At 38.7% G+C, this 24,544-nt stretch overlaps 1 protein-coding gene and 1 long non-coding RNA gene across 8 annotated transcripts in view; one reads left to right on the plus strand and one right to left on the minus strand.

Moving 5' to 3' along the window:
• The window catches only part of LOC105492540 (NCK associated protein 5), an 891,224-nt gene that overhangs the window by 596,438 nt on the left and 270,242 nt on the right, over positions 1 to 24,544 (minus strand). The gene's annotated exons all lie outside the window — the stretch shown is intronic.
• On the plus strand, positions 1,784 to 22,627 carry LOC105492537 (uncharacterized). 5 transcript variants are annotated; one of them, XR_011610245.1, is made up of 4 exons: positions 1,784 to 2,090; positions 3,972 to 4,123; positions 5,047 to 5,129; positions 13,157 to 22,627. It is a non-coding gene; the product is annotated as an uncharacterized lncRNA (long non-coding RNA). The 5 variants fall into 5 exon arrangements; XR_011610243.1 differs by lacking the exon at positions 1,784 to 2,090 and adding an exon at positions 2,459 to 2,827; XR_011610244.1 differs by lacking the exon at positions 1,784 to 2,090 and adding an exon at positions 3,200 to 3,792.

Genomic DNA, 24,544 nt, shown 5'->3' on the forward strand with positions numbered 1-24,544 from the left:
TCTAGGGAAAAAAAACTCTACATGTCTAAAACTTGCCACCAGCCTTCACGGTACTAAACAATATAAAGCTCCTTTGGGCTTCCTGAACCTTCCTCATAACAGACCTTGCCCTAGGATTACCTTCTTGGCTTATCTGTTATCTAGTCATACCCAAAGCCAGCCCCCAGCCATAATAATCTCCCTACCATATACCATCCTGCTTGTAAAACTTCTTTGAATAAAACTTTTCAAAATGATAACACAAGATCAGCATGATATCTGAAATGCAAACAAAAATGTATGACTATCAGCTAGCATTATAAAAACCATTTTTGGAGGAAAGTCATGAATGATATTCACAACTACAAGTCAGAAGGGCTGCCCTCCGTGTTCAAGGAGCAGAGAAAATAAATCTACAGGAAGGCCTTCTGTATATCCTCCCTAAAAATGATTTTTAAAAAGAGAAACTGCCATTTATCCACGTGAGATATGACTGGTTTTCAAAGTAATGGGTAAAAATGACCAAAACCTTGATTGTCTTCATTATGGCTCACATAAGGCACACAAACTCTTTTTTTTTTATATTCTAAGTACAGAAAATTGCTTCATTTCTCGAGTAAATATATGCTAGAAACTTGCGGATATCTCAAGAATGCTTTGTAGCTAAAGAAAGTAACATCATTGCCTACTCATTTTGCCTAATTTGCTAGTCTCCCAGCAACTTTGTGCTAACACTTTCATCCCATTTTAGATCCTAGGATAAGGCAATAGTCCAGATCGCTGGAAAGACTCAACCTCCAGCAGTTCACCAGGCCACTGAAGCCCCAGGATGGAGTTCCTCTCCAGGACACCCTCCTGGTAATATACATGTTACGTGCATTTCACTTATCTTCTCCAAGTTACATTCCAGTAACTAAGCTTCAGAAGCTTCTTATGAATTGTTTATGTTGTGTTTTAAAGCTCCATCAGCTGTTGGGATGATTTGCAATATTTTTCTTTCTGGTTAAGCAGGATTGGTGAGCATTACTGGGCCTTTTGGTGGAATCCTTGCTATTTAAAATTCCTGCTGCTGGGATTAAAGGAGATAATGTCTTTGAAAGCTTTTTGTAAACTGTAAAGTCCTAATCAAATGTAGTGTGCTGTTATAACATTAACCATCATAGCAATAACCATAAACCAGCTGTAACGGGGGCTTTAAAATGCTGAAACCCATTTGGGTCTTGTCTTTGCTCCATTCCCACCCCCAGGGCCTACAATGGTACCCAACATATGGGAGTCTCTCAAGGAAGTTTTGTTTGGAGGAATAAATCAGTGACTCAGAAACATCACATGGTTTTCCAAAGTAATGTCCATGGGCAAAAAGAAGCTAAGCACGACAATTTAAATAATGAACATACTCTGCCAAAAATACTGGGAAGAAACGCTATAGAACAAAGTTCTTCGAAAGAGAATTAATTTCATAATGAAATCTGGTCCTTTATAGTCAGACTGGGAAGGAGAAGGAGTACAGACAGGTGCAGAAATTTATTAGTCCAGAAAACGTTAGTCCAGGATGGTTTAGAGAAGGGGGCTGCCATCCCAGAAAAAAGAAGGGAGGCTACAGTTTGAGAGGGAGTACCAAACAAAAAAACAAAACAAAAAACCCCACAAAATTGGCAAAAGCTACTCCTGCAAAGAACATTATAAACGCAGGCTTTTTATCTGCACTGTGTCTTTAAAGTGGTGGAAATGACCAATTCTATGTCTTAGGAGGGAGGTGGCATGAAGCCAGGAAATGACTGAGGAAGGGATACTGATATGAAATGATTTATTTCCGGAAAACGCTCTTGTAAGCGTTTGCAGGAATAGTTCTGGTTACTAGAGGTGTAGTCTATTTTAGGCACCTATGCATAGGGAGGAGTGAACGAGTGAACAAGTTGGTGGGGATGAAAATAAAAAGGGAAGTGGTAGCTGCCAGGAACAGGGGCCTCATTCATCAGACTCAGAAGCCTCAAGGATGAGAAGAGAAATTCCGGGGTGGCCGGTTACTCAGCAAGAAAACGAACACTGGCTTGCTGGCTCAGCACTTAACCTGAGATGAGGATATCCTAACAGCCCTTTTTCTCTAAGGGGTAGGGTAGGACGGGGTGAGGCCAAAACGAGAGGGGGAGGAAGGCCTGCCACCCGGGAGGTCCGCAGGACTCAGCAGCAGGGAGGATCTTGCACCAGCGCTCCGCTCCGTTCCAGAAAATATCCTATTTCTGACCATCAATCAGCGTTAAGCCAGTTTGGGGGCTGAGCTTTAGGCACAGGCAGTTGCCAGTAGCAACAGGGCACACGCTCCTGGTGAGCTGGGCGGGAGGTGGCAACAAGGGAGGGGCCGCCTGGGCAACTGGCCTGGAGCTGGGCAGACAAGGTCAGGGATCTCCCCCACACGCGCAAGGGAGGCAGTGCGGAGGGTGGGGGAGGGGGGATCGTGGCATTAGGTGGGGACAGGCGCGCCCTGCTGGGGCCGGGCCAGGGAGTGGCCCAGACCTCTGACCTCGCTGGGGAGCAGGGAGGGAGTTTTCCTAGTGGCACTGCTATGCCCCTGCCAAACCCAGCGGCCTCCCGGCCCCTGGGAAGGCGCCACTCCGGTGGCCCCTAGGCACTGGAGTCAAAGCCAAGGGTCAGGAGAGGCGCTGGCCCTGTGCTTGGGAGGACCACAGAACTCAACAGCTGCTCCTCCCCTGCAGCCCCTTTACACCCCCACCCTTTAGGAGTCTCTGGAAGATGCCAACGTGGAAGTGTTTCCGCACGTGTGTGTGGTTTCATTTGTGCTTCCCACACAAAAGCGAGGCCCCACAGGTGGAGAGGAGGGCGTGTGTGCGTGCGTGTATAGCGGGGCTCGGGCTGCGCGGGAGCTGGGCGGGTATGCGCACACACGGACTGACTCCCACAAGCTGTCCCGCTTCAGGTGTCCTGGCTCGGGCTTTCAGGGAAGGGAGAGCCCCTAACCTCCTGCCACCTCCCAAAACTTCTCCCCCTGCCGTTGGGCTATGGTAAAGGGGAAAGGATGCAGGATCTTTAGGGAGGTATATAGTTAGAGGGCAGAGAGGGGCCAAGGAGACCCAGGCGGGAGGCGCGGAAGCATACAGTCTGCGGGGAAAAAGGACGGAAAGGGGTAGTTTGAGCCACGCGCTGAAGGGCTGGGGTCAGGGTGGCGGCGCCCCGCGGGCGTGCCTGGGCGGGGAGTGGGCTGGCGTCTCCTTACCTGGCCTTCGGTGGAGCATGCTGCTGCGGGCTGGGGGCGGGGTGGGCGCTGCGCCCCCAGGGGTTGACCCTGCAGCGCCTTCACTTCGGGGGCAGCAAGGCGCCCGCTGCAGAGCCGGGAGTTGCCAAACTTGCCATGTCAAGAGCGCGGAGGTAGCCGGGGCCACGCGCGCACCGCAGCCGGGGCACCTCGCGCTCCTCCGCTTTGTTGTGTTCCGCCGCCAGTCCCCCTGCGCCTGCCTCCCAGTGTCCCCGAGCCCTCTCCTGCCGCGGGACGTTTTCCTGGCGCTCAGGGAGGCCCCTTGGGTGGGCAGTGCCACTTTCCTCCTGGAGGCGCGCGTTAAAGAGCTGCCCGGGAGCACCCGGCAGGCGGCTCGGCTTGCGCTCTGATGAAGAGGCAGGGGCCCATCGATTCCCACCCCCTACCCACTCCCCCTCCCCTCCCCTCCGCCGGGCCCCCCCATCAGAAGCTGCTTAGGATCGGCGCTGTCAAATCCAGCCCATCTGCTGCAATCATAATCAGTCTCAACCGAACGGTTCTGACAAATCTCCGCCTGGAGCTGGAGTTGGAGAAGCTGGAGAGTGAGGGGCGGGGAAGGGAGGTGGGGGTGAGGGGACGATGGGGACCGGGCGCCCTGAGAGGGGGCCTGGAGACTTCTATTGTCTGCCCCTAACGGAGGAACTGAAAAGGGAAGCAGGGATCCAGAAGGGGAAATAGTGCTTTCATTTCCTAGTAAGAAAAAGAAAATCTATTCCCGCAGGTTCCTGGTTCCCTTCACGCCCCCACCCCCAACCTCAGCTCTGTCTGGGTGGAACGAATTTCTGCTAATGAACTAAACAAACAGGTCCCTTAATCTTATCATGGAGCTGACCCAGAGACTGGCACAGATATCCAAAGTATCATAATTGGCAGGTAAGAGCTGGAACTAACAGCCATTTGTCTGGAGTCAGAAGTTGGTTCCCAAGTGCATTTGGGAATAAAGCTCTTGGGGGGAGAACTGCCGTATAGTGTAATTGGCCAGGAAGCTTGGCCCTTGGCCTCCTGTTGGCATTTCCAGAGATAAAAGGAAATCTGCTTTGGGCAAGAAAACGCTAAACTCCGCTTAGTCCCATTTTAAATTTAAAAGATTCGCATAATTTTTTTCATTTTCTCATGAAAATGCTATTTTTCAACAAATGCTATTTTATTAGAAAATAATGACTTTTAAAATTGAAAATTTTCCAAGCAGAAATTGCTTCGTCTGTAGATGAAATGAGATGCTCCTTTCAGTAATGTACTTTGAACCATTCCAAAAATTCCACTTTAATACAATCACATATATTTGTACTGGTGATAGATTCACAAGGATTATCTCAAAAAATGTTTTAAAGTATAATATAAATGGCAGTAGTCCTAGAGACATATAAGCAAGTCTTAAAGCATGGAAGAACACAACCAATGAGATTATGCCTGGTTTTATACATTCTTCTAAAGTGCTGGGAAGTGTCCAATTACCTTGAATGACGGTATTTGTTCGGGAAATAATTTGTAGGATAAACAAATCACCAGTGGAAAAGCTGAAGAAAATTTTAAGCCATTTATTCAGATAGGTATAAGAGTTAAGCAAAAATAAATATAATTTACTGTGAAAATTGAATAAAATTCTAAATTAGGGCCCAAATCATTCTTTTGCTTTATGCTGTACTTGAGAAATGTGTGCAAGCCGCATTAAGCACTCACTTATCTAAGCAGAGACTATGTTTTCCACTTATTTTATAGCCCAGTGGTGCTCACAACAGCACTAGGCAACTATGGACACTCTATGAATACTGATAGTTTGAAATTTTGATTTACAGGTCAGAATTAAAACTACATCATGGTGACTTTATCGCTGAGGCAAAGTTGAGCTCAAGTGTTACCTTCCCAGTAAGTAAATCATGTAAGTCAAGGACAACTACTGGTCAGATTTTACAATATTTTTATGAATATTTAAAAGTTTGTGCCGGGCGCGGTGGCTCAAGCCTGTAATCCCAGCACTTTGGGAGGCCGAGGCGGGCGGATCACAAGGTCAGGAGATCGAGACCACAGTGAAACCCCGTCTCTACTAAAAATACAAAAAAATTAGCCGGGCGCGGTGGCGGGCGCCTGTAGTCCCAGCTACTCAGGAGGCTGAGGCAGGAGAATGGCGGGAACCCGGGAGGCGGAGCTTGCAGTGAGCCGAGATCGCGCCACTGCACTCCAGCCTGGGCAACAGCGTGAGACTCCGTCTCAAAAAAAAAAAAAAAAAAAAAAAGTTTGGAGTTTTTCATTGATAATTTGTTTAATGTGTTTCTCAGTATTAAATACACATTTTGCTAAAATTAACATGATGCCAAGAAATGAATATTTCAAAAAGGGTCCTCTCTTCTAGAATGAAGTATCATGCTGGTGACTAATTTAACTAACATTGTCCAGGAAATTGCTATTGTCCAGGAAGAAAAGAGTTGAGCTGAGTGTCGGCCACTGGGCTTCTGGCACCATCCTGCACAGAAATTGATAAGTTCTGCTGTGTTATTTCCTAGCTTGGTGGTCTCAGTTGCATCCCAGCTAACTTAAAACTGACAGGCCCACCTCCAATTTATTAATTCCTTGGTCTTCAAAATATATCATCTCATGTTTACTCAATTATTTATTGAACAATCACTACGTGTCAGTGTTGGAATATATGAATGAAAAATCAAATAAAATTTTTTTTATTTTGTGGAGCTTACATTCTGGAGAAGAAGACAGAAGTTAGAAAATACTACATAAGTAAATTATAATGTCTATTAGAAGGTAATCAGTGCAACAGAGAAAAATAAAGCAGAGTGGGCTGGGTGGTGCACAAGCTTAAATACAAGGGTGCTCAGTAAAAATATCACTGAGAATGCTAACCCTGAATAAATGATTAAAGGAGTTGAGGGAGCAGGCAAGCCATGCAAATATCTGGGAAGATGGTCCCAGGAAGTGGCAAAGCAGGTGTAAGTGGCCCTTAAATATGATTGCACCTGGCAAGGTCTAGGAACATTAATGAAGCCTTGGGAATGGGACACAGTGAAGGGAGAGGGTTAATGAGGGTAGGCTTAGAAGACAGATCATTGGGTGGGGCCAATTAAAGGATCTGGGATTTTACTCCAAATGACAGCAGAGGACACAAGACACAGAGGGAGTGACATGATCTTCTGACTTTTTAATGGATCACTCTGGCTGCCATGTTGAAAATTATAGAAGCAGAGGAGGAAGCAGGGAGATCTGTTATTAGGCTATTGCAAGAATCTAGGTAAGAGATGATGGCTTGGACAGGGTGATAGCAAGAAAGATAATGAGAATTGGTGGCGATTTTGAATTACTTTGAATTTAGAGCCAACAATGAGTGGCTTGAAAGAAAAGAGGGAGTAAAGATTAACTCCAAGCATTTGATCCTAGCAACCAGAAGGATGAAGTTGCTATTAATTGAAATGAGAGAGAGTGTGGGTGGAGCAAATTTTGGTGGAAGAATCAAGTTCAGGCTTAAATGGGTTAAGACTGGAATGCCTATTAAGTTAAATTTTAAAAATAATTTATTTAAAGCTCTTAGAATAGTTCCTGGCTTTTCGTAAGTGCCATACAAATATTTGTGGTGGTGGTTATTATCGTTATTAATGTTTGCCAACCAAAATGAGATGTTGAATAGACAATTGTACCATGATTGTGGTGGTAGTTGCAAAACTATATTTTGTTATAATCCAATTGTACACTCAAAAATCGGTGAATTTTATTGTACGTAAACAAAACCTTAAAAAACTTTAAAAAAAACAAAGAACTCAGTCTAATATTTTAATAGGAGAGTATGGAACTTTCCCATCTGAGAATAAGCAGCTTCAGAAGTGTCACCATTTTGTATACCCATTGAAATAACTGACCGAAATAAAGATCACCAATAGATACTAAAGCCATTAAGTAAACGTTTCATGGAAAATATTGAGGTAGGTGAATAGGGTCTGGAGGCAGGGAACCTAAGGCCAATTCACACTGACTTCCTAAAGCTAAATCAAAAGGAAAACCCTGTTTCCACACCTAAGTAACAAAAGTACTGGAGGCTGCTCCCTTTGCAAACCACCCCCTCCTTTCTGCATGGCAGATGGAAAATTGAAAGTATCTTTGATTGGTTGCTTTCCACAACCAATCAGACGCTTGCATAGGGTGTAACCTTTGTAACTTCACTTCAGCCTGATTGGCTGCTTCTCTCTGACTGATTGCCGGCCACTACTTCATTTACATGGGATGTACACCAAGTAACCAATGGGAAAACTCTAGAGGGCATTTAAACCCCAGAAAATTCTGTACTGGGGTTCTTGGATCCTATTCTTGGACCCACTCCCACCCTGTGGAGTGTACTTGTGGTTTTAATAAATATCTGTTTTTGTTGCTTCATTCTTTTTTCTTTTTTTTTTTTTTTTTTTTTTTTTTTTTTTTTTTTTTTTTGAGACGGAGTCTCGCTCTGTCACCCAGGCTGGAGTGCAGTGGCATGATCTCGGCTCACTGCAAGCTCAGCCTCCCGGGTTCACCTCATTCTCCTGCCTCAGCCTCTCGAGTAGCTGGAACTATAGGTGCCCCTCCACCACGCCCAGCTAACGTGGGGAGGGAGAGAGAGAGAGAGAGAGAGAGAGAGAGAGAGAGAGAGAGAGAGAGTGAGTGTGTGTGTGTGTGTGTGTGTGTGTAGTAGAGATGGGGTTTCACCGTTTTAGCCAGGATGGTCTCGATCTCCTGACCTCATGATCCACCCGCCTCGGCCTCTCAAAGTGCTAGGATTATAGGCGTGAGCCACCGTGCCCGGCCTTGTTGCTTCATTCATTCCTTGCTTTGTGTGTTTTATCAAGTTCTTTGTTCAGGAAACCAAGAACCTGGACACCCTTCACCAGTAACAATAGAATATTCCAACTACAAATACTGCCTCCAGACTTTTTGTTAACTGCGAAGGGGAAAAACTGTATTAGACAAGGGAGAAATCACCTGACATGTTTCTTCTTATGTGATGCTGTATGAAAAGTTTTTTGCAATATATTTTTGCAAAAAAAAAAAAATGTGTAATCTGAGTCTAAGCAAGGCCTTTGCTATAATTCCCACCTTACAGGAAATAAAGATGATAGAGGAACAGATAAATTACATCACAAAGAAACCATGAGGCATAGCAGAATATGGAACTTGCTAGAGGTCTTCAAAAAATCAATGTTCATAGAGAAGAAAAAAAGTAGAGGGACTATCATAGATTAAAAGAGATATGACAAATGCAACTAAGGGGATTGGACATCAGTGCAAAATAAGCAGCTATCAAAGACATTTGGGAAACGATTAGAGAAATTCAAATGAGACTGGTATTAGTTGATATAATGGAATTTTCATTAATTTTTCTGGGGTGTAAAAGTGATACTGTGGTTATAAAGAAAGTAGTCCTTATTTTTAAAAGACACATACTAAAATATTTGGGGTTGAAGTGTCATGGTATCTACCACTCACTTTGGAAAAATATATATGAAGTAAAGATATTAATATTTGTTGATGCTAAGTTGTGTGCAGATGAATGTTTTATTATTCTGGTCTTTTAATTTTTCTATGTATTTGAAATTTTTCTTAATAAAAATTGAACAAAATATACCTATAAAAATCCATGCATCAAAAAGTAATTATAAGAAAATTAGTAACATTTAGAACTTGATGTCTCAAGAATATCCAAATTACAAGATGGAAAGGAGTATGTAGAAGGAGGTTAATAATTTTAGTGGACATTCTAGAAATGAAGAAAAATGGAAATAAATGTTCAAAGTACCCAACCAAAACAGAACAAAAAAAAATAGAATAAAATAAATGAAATCAAAGTCTAATAAAAGAGAACACAAATCAATACAGGATCAATAAAACCAAGTCTGGTTATATGAATGAAAAACAGTGGAGACATAAATCAATAAGCTTAGGGATAAAAAAGACTATGTAACTAAGGGTAAAATAGATTTTGAAAATAGGACTACTTTACTTTGAGCAATTTTATCTGTTTTCAAATTTATTGACATAAAATGATCAATGTCCTAAAATAAACTTTTAATAAAATTCAATAATCCATGGAATCTTGAACAATCAAACAGATTGAGTCAGTAGTTGAAAAAAAATTACTGCTGCATAAACACAGGTTCAGAATTTTAAATTTATTCCTTTAGATAAAATTTACTGAAGTTGAATTTGTTTTTAATATATGCACAGTTATGCAACCATCACCATCCCCTTAGAACAATTTCTTTACCCACAAAAAGTACCTATTAACATTCACTCCTCATTCTGCAGCCAGAGGCAACCAACAATCTGCTTTCTATCTCTGTAGAACTGCCTCTTCTAGACACTTAGTATAAATGGAATCATACGATATTTAGACCTTTCTCTGGCTTCTTTCACTTAGCATAATGTTTTCAAGTTTTCTCCATGTTGTAGCATGTATTGGTACTTCACTCCTTATTTCCAAATAATATTCCATTGTCTTCATGTACCACATTTTATTTATCCATTCATCAGCTAATGGGCATTTGGGTTGTTTCTGTTCTTTAGCTATAATAAATAATGCTTTTGTAAACATTCATGTACAAGTTTTTGTGTGGGCATATGTTTTCTTTTCTTCTAGGTATATACCTAAGCTGTGGAATTGCTGAGTCCTATAGTAACTCTGTTTAACATTTTGAGGAACTGCCAAGCTAGTTTCCAAAGCAGCTGCACCATTTTACATTCCCACCAGCAATGTCTGAGTGTTCTAATGTCTCCACAGCCTCTCCAACACTATTATCCTTTGTTTATAGCCATGCTAGAGGATGTAAAGTGATGTCTCATGAATTTTATTCACATTTTCCTGATGGCCAATGACATTCAGTATCTTTTCATGTGCTTATTGGTCATTTGTATGTGTCTTCTTTGGAGAAATTTCTTTTCAACTCCTTTGTCCATTTTCACATCGGGTTATTTGTCTTTTGATTGTTAAGTCATGGGTTCATTACCCAATCTTCACAAAACTTGAAAAAATACAGAAACTCTAATAACCCATATCTCACAGAGAGTTACAGGGAATTTTCTAAAAAGGGGGAGGAGGAGAAAGAAGGAAGAGTAGGAGGGGGAAAGGGGAAAACTAGGGGAAGGGAAGAGGAGGAAAGATTTTTATCAGGTTAGAAGGACTCTGATACCAAAAGTAAATATAGGCTGTATGGGAAAGGAAAATTACTGAGACTCTCAAAAATTCTTAATAAAACTTAATCCATCAGTGTAGAAAATTGTAACAGTAGCAATAATAATGGTTATAATTAAATGGTATTGTTAAATAAGATTTATCCTGTAATGCAAATATGATTTGGCCCTAGAAAAATCTATTAATTTCCAAAAAAAAATCTTTGGGGGAAAATTAAAAAAATTAAAAAGATAATCATTTCAATAGATGCTGGAAAGTTTTAATAACATTCAACACTTATTTATGGTTTAAAAAAATAAAAAACATTTTACCTCCCCAGGAATAAAAGAGAATGCCCTTAACCTCATAAAGGTTGTCAACAACAACAACAACAAAAATCTATAACACGCCTTATATTAAATAGTTAAATTAAAAAACATTCCCTTTAAATTTTTCCTCTGGACAAGGATCTCTCCATCACCACTTCATTTTCTCTAAGGTCTTAGAGCAGTTATTATTTATCACCAATACTATCAGCATCTCCACAGAAAATTGAAGGGAACCCGAGGCAAATCAGATATAGTAAGAGAGCAGTATGTTTACTAGATAAAAGAACAATATACCAAAATGGATAGTGTTCCTAAGATATGCACCAAATTATCAGAAGTGTATACTCTTTAGGATATCCCAGTTAAGAATAGTAAAAACAAAAAAATTTAGAAGATACAAATAAACTTAAAGATGTGAAACACCTTTATAGAGAACAATTTGTTGAAGGGCTTAAAATAACTGAGTAAACAGTAAAACATATAAAAGTGATGGATTAGAAGACTCAATCTTGTGGCTTAATCTTTAAATGTGAAACATTATCAATCAAAATCTCAGCAGATTTATATACTCAATTTACCAGCTGGTCCTAAATTTATTTCAAAAAAGGAAAAGGCCCAAATTAGCCAAATATATTTAGTAAATGTGAAACCTCTAACATTCCAAAAAGGGTCAGGTACCTTACTACAAAACAATGTAATTCAACAGGTAAGAGATATGGATTAACTGGAAGAGAAAGAGAGCCTAGAAACAGACTCACATTTATGGACTCAGGGTGTATGAAAGAAATGGCATTATTAATTATCGGGGAAGGATTACTGTTAAAAAAAATAGCACCAAATTAACTTTCTATGTGATAATGGAAAAAAAAAATTAGAATCCTACCTCAGGCCATTTGCAAAACATAAACTCAGATTAAAAACTAAATGTAAAAAGGAAATTTATAAGACTTTTTGAAGAATGCTTTGGAGGATACTTTTATATCAGACGGGGAAGTATAATGAAGTACTTTATTAAAATTTTAAACCTTTGTGAAAAAAAAATACCATAAACAAATTTAAAAATCAAGGCATAGACTAGAAGAACCATGAAAAATATGTATTAGAAACAGAATACATATCCTAAATTTGTAAAGAACCACAAATGAGTGGGAAAAAGTGGAAAAAAAAGTGGGGGGAAGCATAGAAATAGGCAGTTCATAGAAGACAGTTAAGTGGCAATAAATATATTAAAACTGCTTAATAGCAGTATTGAGGAAATGCAAATTAAAACAACAATGAGGTAGCATTTCATGCCTATCATAGTTCCAAATAATAATTCTTATTACACTATGTGTTGGTGAGGATGTGTAGAAAGACCTCTTCCACACTGCAGGTGGAACAATTTGGATCTATTTATTAAGTTGAAGGTGTTCACACTCTGTGACACAGGAACCCCATATCTATTTACTCAAGGAAAAAGCTCACACATACACACAAGCACACGTGGAACTCGCATGAAATCCATTACATTAAATCTCAAACTTCAGTATGTTCTGGAAAGTATAACTATTATAAATACCACCTGTTGATAACAATGCAATAAAACAAATTATTTAAAAATAAAAATGGAAAACTAACTTTTAAGCAACTCTTCAATGAAAGAGATTGCAAACAAAAATTTCTAAATTACTTTTTTTTTTTTTTTTTTTGAGACGGAGTCTCGCTCTGCTGCCCAGGCTGGAGTGCAGTGGCCCGATCTCAGCTCACTGCAAGCTCCGCCTCCCAGATTCACGCCATTCTCCTGCCTCAGCCTCCCGAGTAGCTGGGACTACAGGCGCCCACCACCGCGCCCGGCTAGTTTTTTGTATTTTTTAGTAGAGACAGGGTTTCACCATGTTAGCCAGGATGGTCTCGATCTCCTGACCTCGTGATCCGCCCGTCTCGGCCTCCCAAAGTGCTGGGATTACAGGCTTGAGCCACCGCGCCCGGCAAAAATTTCTAAATTTCTGAAAAATGACCATGAAAACTACTACATGCATTTACAGCAGTGATCACAGAAAAATTGGCAGTCCTATGCACACGTATCAATAAAAATTTAAAAATGTAAATACAATTTCAGCTCAAAGGCACAAAAGGAAAAATAACCAAAAGAAAGGAATTAAGGGTAACAGTAAAATGTAGTAACAAATTAACGAATCAGAATCTAGTTGCCTTTCTTTTAAAAATAGACCATTACATAACTTAATCATGAAAAAAATGAGGGAGGTGAATCAATCACCAATAAACAGTTGACCCTTGAACAATACAGTATGAGCAGTGCAGATCTACTTATACACAGATTTTTTGTCAATAAAAGTTATATGGAGTATGCCTGTTACCCTTTCTACCTCCTCCACCTATTCCACTTCTATCACCCCTGAGAGAGTAAGACCAACCTTTCCTCTTCTTTCTCCTCCTTCTCAGCCCACTTACTGTGAAGACGAAGAAGATGAAGGTCTTTATGATGATCCACTTCCACTTCATGAATATGAAACATATTTTCTCTTCCTTATGGTTTTCCTAATAGCACTTCCTTTTCTCTAGCTTACTTTCTTATAAGACTGCAGTATGTAATACACATAACATACAAAATATGTGTTAATAGACGGTTTATGTTATCAGTAAGGCTTCCAGTCAACAGGATATTAAGTTTTTGTAGGAGTCAACTGTTATTCCAGGGATTTCTGACTATTCAGGGGTCAGCACCCCTAACTCCTATGCTGTTCAAGGGTCAGTTACACAAGACAGGAAATGACAAATGGGAAATAACTACAGAAACAAAACAAATGAAGAGGCAACTTTATAGACATCGTATACATACAAAAAAATTGAAAACATGGACAAAATTGAAACTTTCTTTGGAAAATATATTTACCAAAATTGGCTCTGTTAGAGATAGAAAGATTAATCGACTTCTCTAGTAAAAAAAATAATTAATATACCACCCCACAAAAACATGTCTAGGCCAAAAACAAACTCCCAAAGTCAGACCACTCCAGTGCTCCACATTTACTCTAGGACATGGAAAATGAAGAAAAACTTTATAATTATTGTTATAAAGCAACTATAACATTGATAATTTAACCTGCTAAAGTCAGTTTTTAAAAAATGAAATTACAGGACAATGTCACAATATATATCACTGCAAAAATGGTAAATAAATATCACCAAAACAATGTAACACTACATTTTAAAAAATCATGGCCAAGTGACATTTAATCCAGGAATGCAAGTTTGGCTCAATATTAATTAATCCATTAGTGTATGACACCCTGTTAATAAATCTAAAGGAAAAAAAATTACAAGATTCTCTACACAAGTGTTTAAATCATCTTTGAGATAATTGAAAATTTAACACTCTTCCTGATGAAGATAGGAATTGATGTGTATTTTCTTAACATCATAAAACGTATCACGCACACATATGCACAGTCCTAACATCAGTATCTCACTTAATGGGGAACTACTTGAGACACTCAACTTGATTAGGAACAAGGCCATTATGTCCGCTGCCTCCACTTCTATTCAATATTTTACTGGAGTCAATGCAATTATACAAGATACATCAAATGGAGGCATAATAATCGGAAAAGAACAAGTAAAAACTGTATCTGTAGATGGCATGGTAGTGTTCCTGGAAATGAAGCAAATTATGATAAAAAGTAACTCAATAAAATTTAGATTCAGTAAAAATTAACATATAGAAGTCAGCTGCTTTCAAAGATATTGATAGTAAACTGGTGGAGGATATACTGATAGAGAAAACCTCATTTACATTAGCAATAGAGATGAATAAATATGTAGGAAAAATCAGAAGTAGAAATGTATAAAACCTATCTGGGGAAACATTAAAACTCCTGTATATCACAAAAGTAGATGTGAAGAAATAGAAGACATTGGCTGTTCTATAACAGAATGACTCAAGATTATAAAGCTGTCAGTTCTGTCTAAGTTACTTTATAAAATTAACACAATACCAATAAAAACAACAAGGTTCTTTGGGAGCTAGACTATTTAATCCTTAAGTTTATGTGAAGAAACTTCAAGGAAAAGGCAGGAAAACACTAAGAAAGAAAAGCCAGGAAGAGAAAATAAAGTATACGGTAAATTTACTATAAAGTTTCTAAAATGATAACAGTGTGGTGCAGGTGCATGTCTAGACAACCAGGGAGAAACAGGTTTGAAAATCGAGAAATAAATCCAATTACATATGGACATTCACCATCCAATAAAGGTGGCATCTCACATCACAAAGAAGAGACTTTATAAACAGTGCTGGGACAATTGGTCAGCCATTTGACCAAACATGACATCAAATGTATACCTCCCAAACCATACGTAAGCATAAACAAATAGATCCAGGATCTAAATGTAAACAATGAAACCATGCCATCCCAAGGAATAAAAAACCACAGATGAATTCCTTTATAAGCTGGATGAAAGGAATGGTTACCTGACAATGACTGAAACTCCAGATGCCATACGGGATTAATAAATTTGACTATGTAAAATTTTTAAACTAGTATGGTATATCAGCTTTCTATGGCTGCTGTAACAGATTATCACAAATGCAGTAACCTAAAACAACACGAAGTTACAATCCTACAGTTCTGTAGGTTAGAAGCCCCACAGGCCTCCCTGGTATCAACTGAAGATGTCAGGAGGACTGCATTGTTTTCTGGAGGCTCTAAGGGAGAACTCATTTCCTTGCCTCTTCCAGCTTCTAGAGGCTGCCTACACTCCATGGCTTATGGCCCCTTCCTCCATCTTCAAAAGCCAGGAACTTTACGTCTCTTGCCCTTTTCTGTAGTCATATCTCTCTCAGCCCACAACCAGGAATGGTTTTTAGCTTTCAAGGACCTGTGATTACACTGGACCCACCTGATTAATCCAGGATAATGTCTTCATCTCAGAGCTCTTAACATCTGCAAGTCCTTTTTGCCATGTAAAGTAACATTTAAAAAAACTCTAGGCATGCAGATATGTCTATTTTTGTGGGTCATTATTTTGCCTACCACACATAACAGGAAAAAAACTCAAAAAACAAACCAAAAATATTTTTAAAATAAACTGAAAGACTTCTGACAAAAATGGGAGAAAACATTTGTAATGATTACAAATAACAGGCTAATATCCATCCCTAAACTCCAAAAAAAAAAAAAAAACACCTCACAAAATAAGGGGGAAAGGCCAAAAACTTAATAGAAAAATTGGCTATTGGCTATAGTCATGGACAGACAATTCACAAAACAACATGAAAGTGGCCTTTAAACATAGGAAGAGGCAGTCAAGCTCACTCATAACTAGAGAAATAAGAATTACAACTATGCTGAGATACTATTTCTCATTCATCACATTGGGGGATATTTAGATTTTGATAATTTATTCTGTTGGTGAGACTGTGGGTAAACATGCAGTCTTATACATTGCTGGTAACAATATAAATTAGTTCAACCATTTTGGAGGAAAATTTGACAATAAGCAAAATTCTATTTTCATTTACCATTTGAGTATACATTCTTACTTTTTGGAATTTACCCTGAAAGTATACTTCCAACAATACAAAAGTGCATAGGCATGTGGTTTATTGCCGTGCTATTACTGCCCACTGTTGCTTAAAATGTTGCTTAACTCATCCTTGCTCTCTATATATCCATTTTATCTCTATTTTATGGCTTATCTGTCAGGTTTGGATAGTGTACTACAATTCAGCTTTGCAGTCCTTCATTGGGCTTCTACACCATTCTCTGCATAGAACTGAGTAAATATTTGCTGATTTGAACATTTTTAGGGCTAAACAATCATTTTGTTTTCAGAAATTTTATTTTGGAAAAAAGTTCTCCGGCATAACTAATATCACATAGCTTTATTAATTTTGAATTTAACCCAGATTGTTGTCCAATATATTTTTTTTTCACAGTTCTTACTAAGTTTCTGTTTTATCACAGCCAGTCTTAATTAAAAGAATTAGATTTATTTAATAATTAAACCTCTATGACAATGGTCCAGGGCCAACTGAATTCAGCACAACAACTTAGAATAAGATTCCACTGGCCTTTCCATACTTTTCAGCCACAACTGAGCACACCATTGTTCGATGATAGCATTATTGTCATTAATGAAATGTATAAATGGAATGCAACTAAATAGTGCCTGGTTAAGTAGTTCCTGGGGCTTGGCAACAAAACAAATAAATACACAACCATACTCTGAAGATGAATGGTCTTTTATTAATTTAGTTATTCACCCAACCATCATTCATTAAGAAATTAATACAATCAGGTTCATATGTCAGGTTCTTAGAATAAGGAGTATACGATCCTTAAGTCAAAAAAGGTTCATTACTTCAACTTTTAATAATACATCTTCTAGATACTGTATTATCTGTATCCAGGTCCTCTTTAGACTGTCTCCTGCAATTAGTGTGTATATATGTATATATACATATACATATATAGTACGTGTATTTATTGCTATATGCCCATATGCTACTTTTACTGGAATACGTCCCTTTATATTTGAGGACCTCTATTTAAGTAAAGTAATAACCTAAGTACAAACAGGGAAAAAATTTTCCCTCATGTACACACACACATATTTTTAAAGTTTGTCCAAATCCATCACAATTGAGGCTTAGATTAGCATCCACACATGTCTGAAGTGGCTGCATAAGGCAGAAAGGTGGTATACATTTAAAGTAAACTTGCATTTAAGAAATTCGTTATTGACCCCTTAACCCTAGCATGGGGATAGTTTCTTCTTTTGTTTTTTGTTTATTTTTGGGGTTTTTTTTTTGTGTGTGTGTGTGTTGTTGTTGTTGTTGTTTTGAGACAGGGTCTGGCTCTATTGACCAGGCTGGAGTGCAGTGGTAAGATCTCGGCTCACTGCAACCTCCACCTCCCAGGCTCGAGCCATCCTCCCACCTCAGCCTCCTGAGTAGGGAGGTCCCAGGGCTCAGCAGAGTGGCTCCAGGGGATGGTTTAAAAGGACATGGGCACAGGAAATCAAATTTGTGATGACTTAGATCCTTCTTATTTACTTATTTCGGAGCTGGTACATCAGGGGTTGCAAAACATCACAAGAAAACAATTTTTAAAATTCATTCTACATCAGGAATTGGCACCCACAGGCCAAACCTTGCCAGTTTTTGTAAATAACGCTTTATTGGAACAGTTACATCTGCTCGCTTGCGTATCCTTTGTGGGCGTTCTTAAGCTAAGATTACAAAATTGAGCAATTTGGTGCAGTGACCATATGGGTACCACTCAGAAAACCAAAAATATTGACTATGTGGTCTCTAACAGAAAAAGTGTGCTAACCCTGCTACAGAAAATATTGCCCTCTTACAAGATATCATAAACATTAATGCATACTTTTAAAAAACTATTAATGATTATAATTTTGATTTATACTGACACAACTAGAGCAATTAAATGCATGTTGTAAATTCTAAGGAGTCTTCAAGTTTCTGATACAACTTGTTCTACAGCACATACATTGCTGCTGAATGTCAGTGACATTCCATTTTTAGTAGTAAAAATAGAAGTGATTTTAGCTAATTCACTTTTGAAATTAACTTTTTATAGCCAGCAATAACTACAGCAAGATTATTTCTAGATAATTAAAATACAGTGCTCCTAATGAATGGATCTCTACTATAACTTTCTTTATGAAGAAAATTATAGTTGCTTATATCATTTCAAATTGTGCTTTGTGTATTCAAACTAATATTTTTTTCAAAATGTAAACTTGGGTTTTTTCAATCTATTTATTTTTATGAACTAGGACTGCAATAGTTGCCGAATTTCTAAAATATCTTGTAAAATCTTAAAATTACAAAGTCAGTATTTGGTAATTAAACTGTTAAAAATATCAAGAAGCCTGGGCCTCAGAATTTCTTATGAAAGGAACAGAGTTTTGAGAGGTATTCTGGAGAGAGATTGGAAATTAACATAAAGGAAAGAACCAAAGCTGAAATTGATACCTTTGGAACTGAAAAATGTTAGCACCGTCACAAGTTCCTAACTTTTAAGAACTATATTCTAGGAACACAGAGAATGTGTTCTGCCTTTCTACTATTTTGGCCTGTGTAGGCAGGATATTTTGGAAGGAGAGGCTGGGTTATACCATGGTGACAAACAACCCCTAGATCTCAGTGGCTTGAAACAAATGCCTGTTTCTTCTTCATACTACCTGTTGGCGGGGACTCTGCTCATGGTAATCACTCTATGACCCCAGCATTTGAGAAACCACCATCTTGAGAGCTGCTGGATGCCATGCAAGAAGGAAAGAGCATGTTGGGCAGTTGCAGATCCACAGTTAAATGTTTCAACTTGGAGGGTCACTTCTGCTAACAACTCATTGGCCAGGATGTGTCACATGGCCTCATCTAGCCACAGAGGAGCAGGAGTTGCAATTCTACCACATGCCCATAAGGGAGAGCGCTGGACATATTTACTGACAACTCATCAAATGTTTAGGGTAATGATTAAAGACCCAGCCCTCCGGCCAAACTAGTTAATTAATGTCTGTGCTTCATTTCCCTCATCTGCAAAATGGGAAGAGTAAATCTGATAAAACTGTGATGATTAAATGACTTAATACTTGTAAAGTGCTTAGAACAGTACTGTCATATAATAACAAAGCATTATTATTTCTTTTTAACTTTTGTACCTGCCACCCTGGTCTTCAGTGCCAAGAGCAGAGATGAGGGCCAAAGCAAAAGTGAGCAGTCTTAGGAATGCTGACCTGGACCCAGTAGGGATACCTACAACAGACATTCTTGAGAAAAGGCCCATGACCAAATGAAAGAGATCAAAGATGCTAGGATTTCCTTGTAAGTAACACTGATCCAGAAGGGATGAAACAATCCATTAGCAGAGCAACGATTTATTTTTAATGGGAACTGGAGGATAAGGGGGATAAAGACACCTAAACTGAAAGCAGGACTTTTGTAATGTGAAGGTCTGAGGATGAATTTAGGGTGTGATCATATAACTTATAACATGGGTGCAATCAGTGGAAGATGCTGAGTAGGGCTATCATATAGCATGTATATTTGGGTAATACAGTATATGAATGAATCCCTTCTAATCTGTGGTTTAGAAGGCTTACACCAGGCTAAATAGGAGTTCAAGTAATGACTCCCACTAGAAAGAGCTAAGGCAACAAAGAAGAGAAATGGGAGCAAAGCGAAGGTCAACCCACCAATTATGAAGAAACAGAGCAACTGGTAGACTAATGACATGGTTCATTCCTACCAGAACTCCTGTTTCCTCAGTACTGGCACCAATGAGATTGCTCTGAATCCATGACCATCCGTATGTATTAAAACAATCCTTGACTGTTAGACACCAAGGAGATGCCAAGATAGACATGATTTCCCTCTTCCAGGGGCTTATTGTTGAACAAGAAAGACATAGGGTATTAACCTACCTGTAACATAAATCAGAATGAAGTAAGTTTTATACTGCATACATATGCAGAACGTTATGGGAGTACAGAAGAAGCAGAAGTTCATTTTTAATATGGAATTTGGGAATACATTTTGGCGGAGATGGCATTTTAAATGAGATTTTAAAGAAGAGGAAGGGATGACAATGGATACAATGAATAAGATAACTTAATATCATGAGCAGCCAGGAAAATGGGTAAGATCGACCATTTGAAGGAGGTAGAGGAGAAATTGTTTTTTTTTTTTAAAGGAAACTTTGTCCTTTGTTCACCCCCAGTAATTCAGCAGCACACACTAGACTGTATCATTCTATACTTTGTATGTATTTCTATCATTCTATAGATTCTATAGATATAATTCTAAAATCATTCTATAATTTTATATTTCTGACTCCCTATTATTTCCCCAAAACATTAAACATTAACGATAATATTTGATGTTAATTTTATTTCTGTAATATTTAAATGTAAAGCTCTGCAGTTCACATTTTTCTAGATGGTCACAAATTCAAAAGATAATAAAGCTGAAAAGGAATTTTTTTTTTTTTTTTTTTTTTGAGACAGAGTATCATTCTGTTGCCAAGGCTGGAGTGCAATGGCATGATCTTGGTTCACTGCAACCTCCACCTCCTGGGTTCAAGCGATTCTCCTGCCTCAGCCCCCCGAGTAGCTGGGACTACAGGCGCCTGCCACCATGCCCAGCTATTTTTTGTATTTTTAGTAGAGACAGGGTTTCACCATGTTGGCCAGGCTGGTCTCAAACTCCTGACCTCAGGGGATCCGCCCGCCTCAGCCTCCCAAAGTGCTAGGATTACAGGTGTGAGCCACCATGCCCAGCCCTGAAAAGGAATTTTAAGTTAAATTTTTGCTTTATAGATAAAGAATCCAGTGATCAAATTATTTACTCATAATTGTAGAGTGGCAGACTCAAGAACTTGTAGAACTCATATCCTAATACTGAATGTATTTGTTACTTTAAAAGATAAAATAATCAAGAAAACAACAAAAATGAGTCCAGGGTTACTCTTGTGGTTGCTCTGTGAGTATTCTGTGTCAGAAGCAAGGTGAATGATGCCTATAAGATTGTGTGTGTGTATATGATTGTATATAATATAAATAGAATAAGCATAGAATTAATTACTAACCCCTAAAATGTCTAATTTAGGAGTCACCAATTCAAGCTTGTGTGTATTTAGGACAAATAAAAGGACGCCCTACCCCACAGAGTAGGGATTAAGTTGATGGAACTCTTTACCCAACAGGAGGTAGGAGAAGTTGGAAATAAAAATAGATTTTAAATGGCTTATATAAATTAATGACCAGCCCATCATAGTTAATAAGAAAAAAATAGTATATGTGGGTGATGTTATGCATGTTTGAAGTTGACATCAAAGAAGTCCTTGCTTTGCCAACTCTGCCAAAGACAGATGGCACGTGGCCATGATGCACCGTGGCAATTCTTGCTTCTGTTTGTGAAAATCTCCAAAGGCTGTGTTTTGGAAGTCATGAGAAACTGCTAGGTTGCTGGATTGTGAATAGAAGATGGACATTCAAGGAACCAATCTCTATCTGTATATTAACCAAGACAACTATATCTAACATTTTATTCCCAAACAGGAGCATAAGGGACATTTCCACATTCTAACTTTACATGAAGACTCAGGACTTTGAAAACCCATGAGAAAGTTTTCATAAGGATTTATCCACACTTTCTTCTTTGGTTTGCTCAGATGAAAAGCAGGAAACCTTCCAGACATCCTGAACCTCTGAACTTTTTGTGGATTGCCCATCAACACAGACAAACGTTCACGCAGCAATTCAAAAATCTCTTCTCACTGCATTATAAGCATGTCCTTACATTATTCATATATCAAGAGCATGCCCATTCCCAACCCACAGTGGAATGTGAGCCTAATTACACGTTCCTTTGCAATAAGATCTCACCAGCCCAGAAGTGTCAGAAACCCTCTATCATATATACATACCTTGTTTCCAAAATGATCTTCCCAAGCCACCCTAACAGGCCCCCTTCGGAATGCTTCCTGCTGACAAGTGAATCTGCTTTTTGCCTTTCACCCAATCTCAGCTCAAACTTTCTCTGTGAAAATATCACAGACCACATCTGACAGTGGTCCAGCTAATTAATATACTCCAATGTCTAGCAAGCATTTGACAGGAAAAATAATCTACACTGTATTTATTGCAAAATTTTCACCAATGTGACAAAGATGAATGTAAACGTTACATAACCATTTTTCATTTGTTATCCAAAGTTGAAAGTGATTTTCAAATGCTAACTTTAAAATTATGATGAGGAAGATAATAGTTCTCTTTAAAACTGCCTGGCAATGGAATTTCTATAGTATACTGGTTTAGCAATGAGCTAGAAAAATAAACTCTCTTGCTAATGTAATAAATGGGCCAGAAATAAACCTCTCAGGGATTTGGGTGGTCGGGTGGGATGAGGGAGGGGCACACAGAGGGGATGGTGGAATTGGATTTCTGAAATAAATGATCTGAAATGCTTACCACAATATATCTTCAAAAAGTGGTGTCTTCCTTTATAAAATGCACATACCACTATCACAATATGGGAGCAACTCAAAGAATCTTAAATGTGTACCATGGCAAACACCTACGGTACCCAACTCAGTCTACAGCAGGGCACCCAAAAGTTCAATTCACCTTGGCTGTGGCTGTGCTCCAGGTACATATTTTCTCATGAGCTTTGTTTCTTTGTTCTAGAACCATCCTTCCCAATATTCCTTAACACTGAAATTATAAAGGTTAAATTAGTAATTGTTCATTTAATTGATGAGCTAAAACTCACACCCTTCCTTCTGAAAGCTAGAGTAATCTTCTAATAAAAGGTCAGGAATGATCTAATTTACTTGTAATTATTAATTCTTCTGTGACTTCTTAACCACAAATAAAGTCTTGGCATTGGAAAAAGGAAGATCTGAAACAGGACAAGGCAATTAAAAAGTGGGTGGAGGAAGTATAGGAGTAGTGGAGAAAAAAGAAAGGAATGGATTTTCTAAATTTAAAACACTCTTTGCCCTTTCCTGAAATAATGACTTATATTCTTTGAGTTCACAAGAGAGTAATTGGATATGCATGATGCAATGCTGGAATTTTAGGTATTTTGCCTAAAGGTTATTAACAATTAGTACCACTAGGGGAAAAAATCATAAAGTTAGTTAGAATAACAACCCTCTCTCAAAGGATAATTAAAACTGGACTTGTAATCTGGTCATAATAAAAATATATTTTGGTTATATGGGAGCCTCACATGTCAAGAGGAAAACTGACAAACTATAATATGTCCAACAGGTGGCCATGACTAAATGAAATCTGAAAAACAAGTTGTATGAGGACCAATGAAGGAACCTACATTGCTTCCTTTGAAGCAGTAAAGACTGAGAAAAAAACATGAAAAACTGTCTTTATATAAATCATTTAACAGGAATGGTACACAGAACAGGGAGTAGATGTTATAAGTGGAGCTACTGATGACAGCATTAGAGCCAAAGGGTGAAAGGCAGATGTTCAGTCATTCAACAGAAGAGGTGTCTGATGTCTTCCTATCCAATGTAGCAGAATCCATCCCACACTATATCTGAAAGATGACCGCTTTGCTTTGACGTTTGCAGTGATACAGAACTCACTATCTCAAGAATACCTTCCTCGGGATGGTAATAAGTGTGAGAAATGCCCTTTCTAGTTCTAAATTTCTTCTCCACTAGACAGCTCATTCCATTTTCACACAATTATTAGGTCTATCCATCCCTTAGTCTTCTATTTGTCAAGCAAAACATCTCCAATTCCTTGCACCAATATTAATTCAGTATTCTGAACCATGTACCATTTTAGTCACCAGCTTTGTGGATACTCTTTGTCTTGTAGTGTCTGTAACTGACATCCAAATTAAGTGCTCTTGATATGATCTAACTAGCAACTGACCCCATCCATATTTCTATTATCAAAGCAGAGAAACAAGAAACCTTCCAATGCAATCATCTGATTGCTGACAACTTTTAATTTCCCTGTTCAAGAACATCAATCAATGTGTGTTAGCTGAACACCTGTTATGTTCAACCCTGTGTTAGCCATCCTTTGATGTGTAACAGAAGTGTAAGGCCAGGCACCCTCAATATTTGTAGAGTCAATACTAAGGTACATGAAATAATTTTAGAATTTTTACAAGATGTACATCACTATGTATACTTACATGAAATAGTCTCAAGTTCAGCAGGGAAGACTGGGCCCAGGTGGGCTGAGGAATGCATGTGAGGATGTAGGGAGGCAGGAAACTTGAAGGATGGTTAGGGATTGTCTATGTGGAATGGAGAGAAAGGC

This window comes from Macaca nemestrina, chromosome 11 (assembly GCF_043159975.1).
Source record: "Macaca nemestrina isolate mMacNem1 chromosome 11, mMacNem.hap1, whole genome shotgun sequence".
In the NCBI taxonomy this organism is placed as follows: domain Eukaryota; kingdom Metazoa; phylum Chordata; class Mammalia; order Primates; family Cercopithecidae; genus Macaca; species Macaca nemestrina.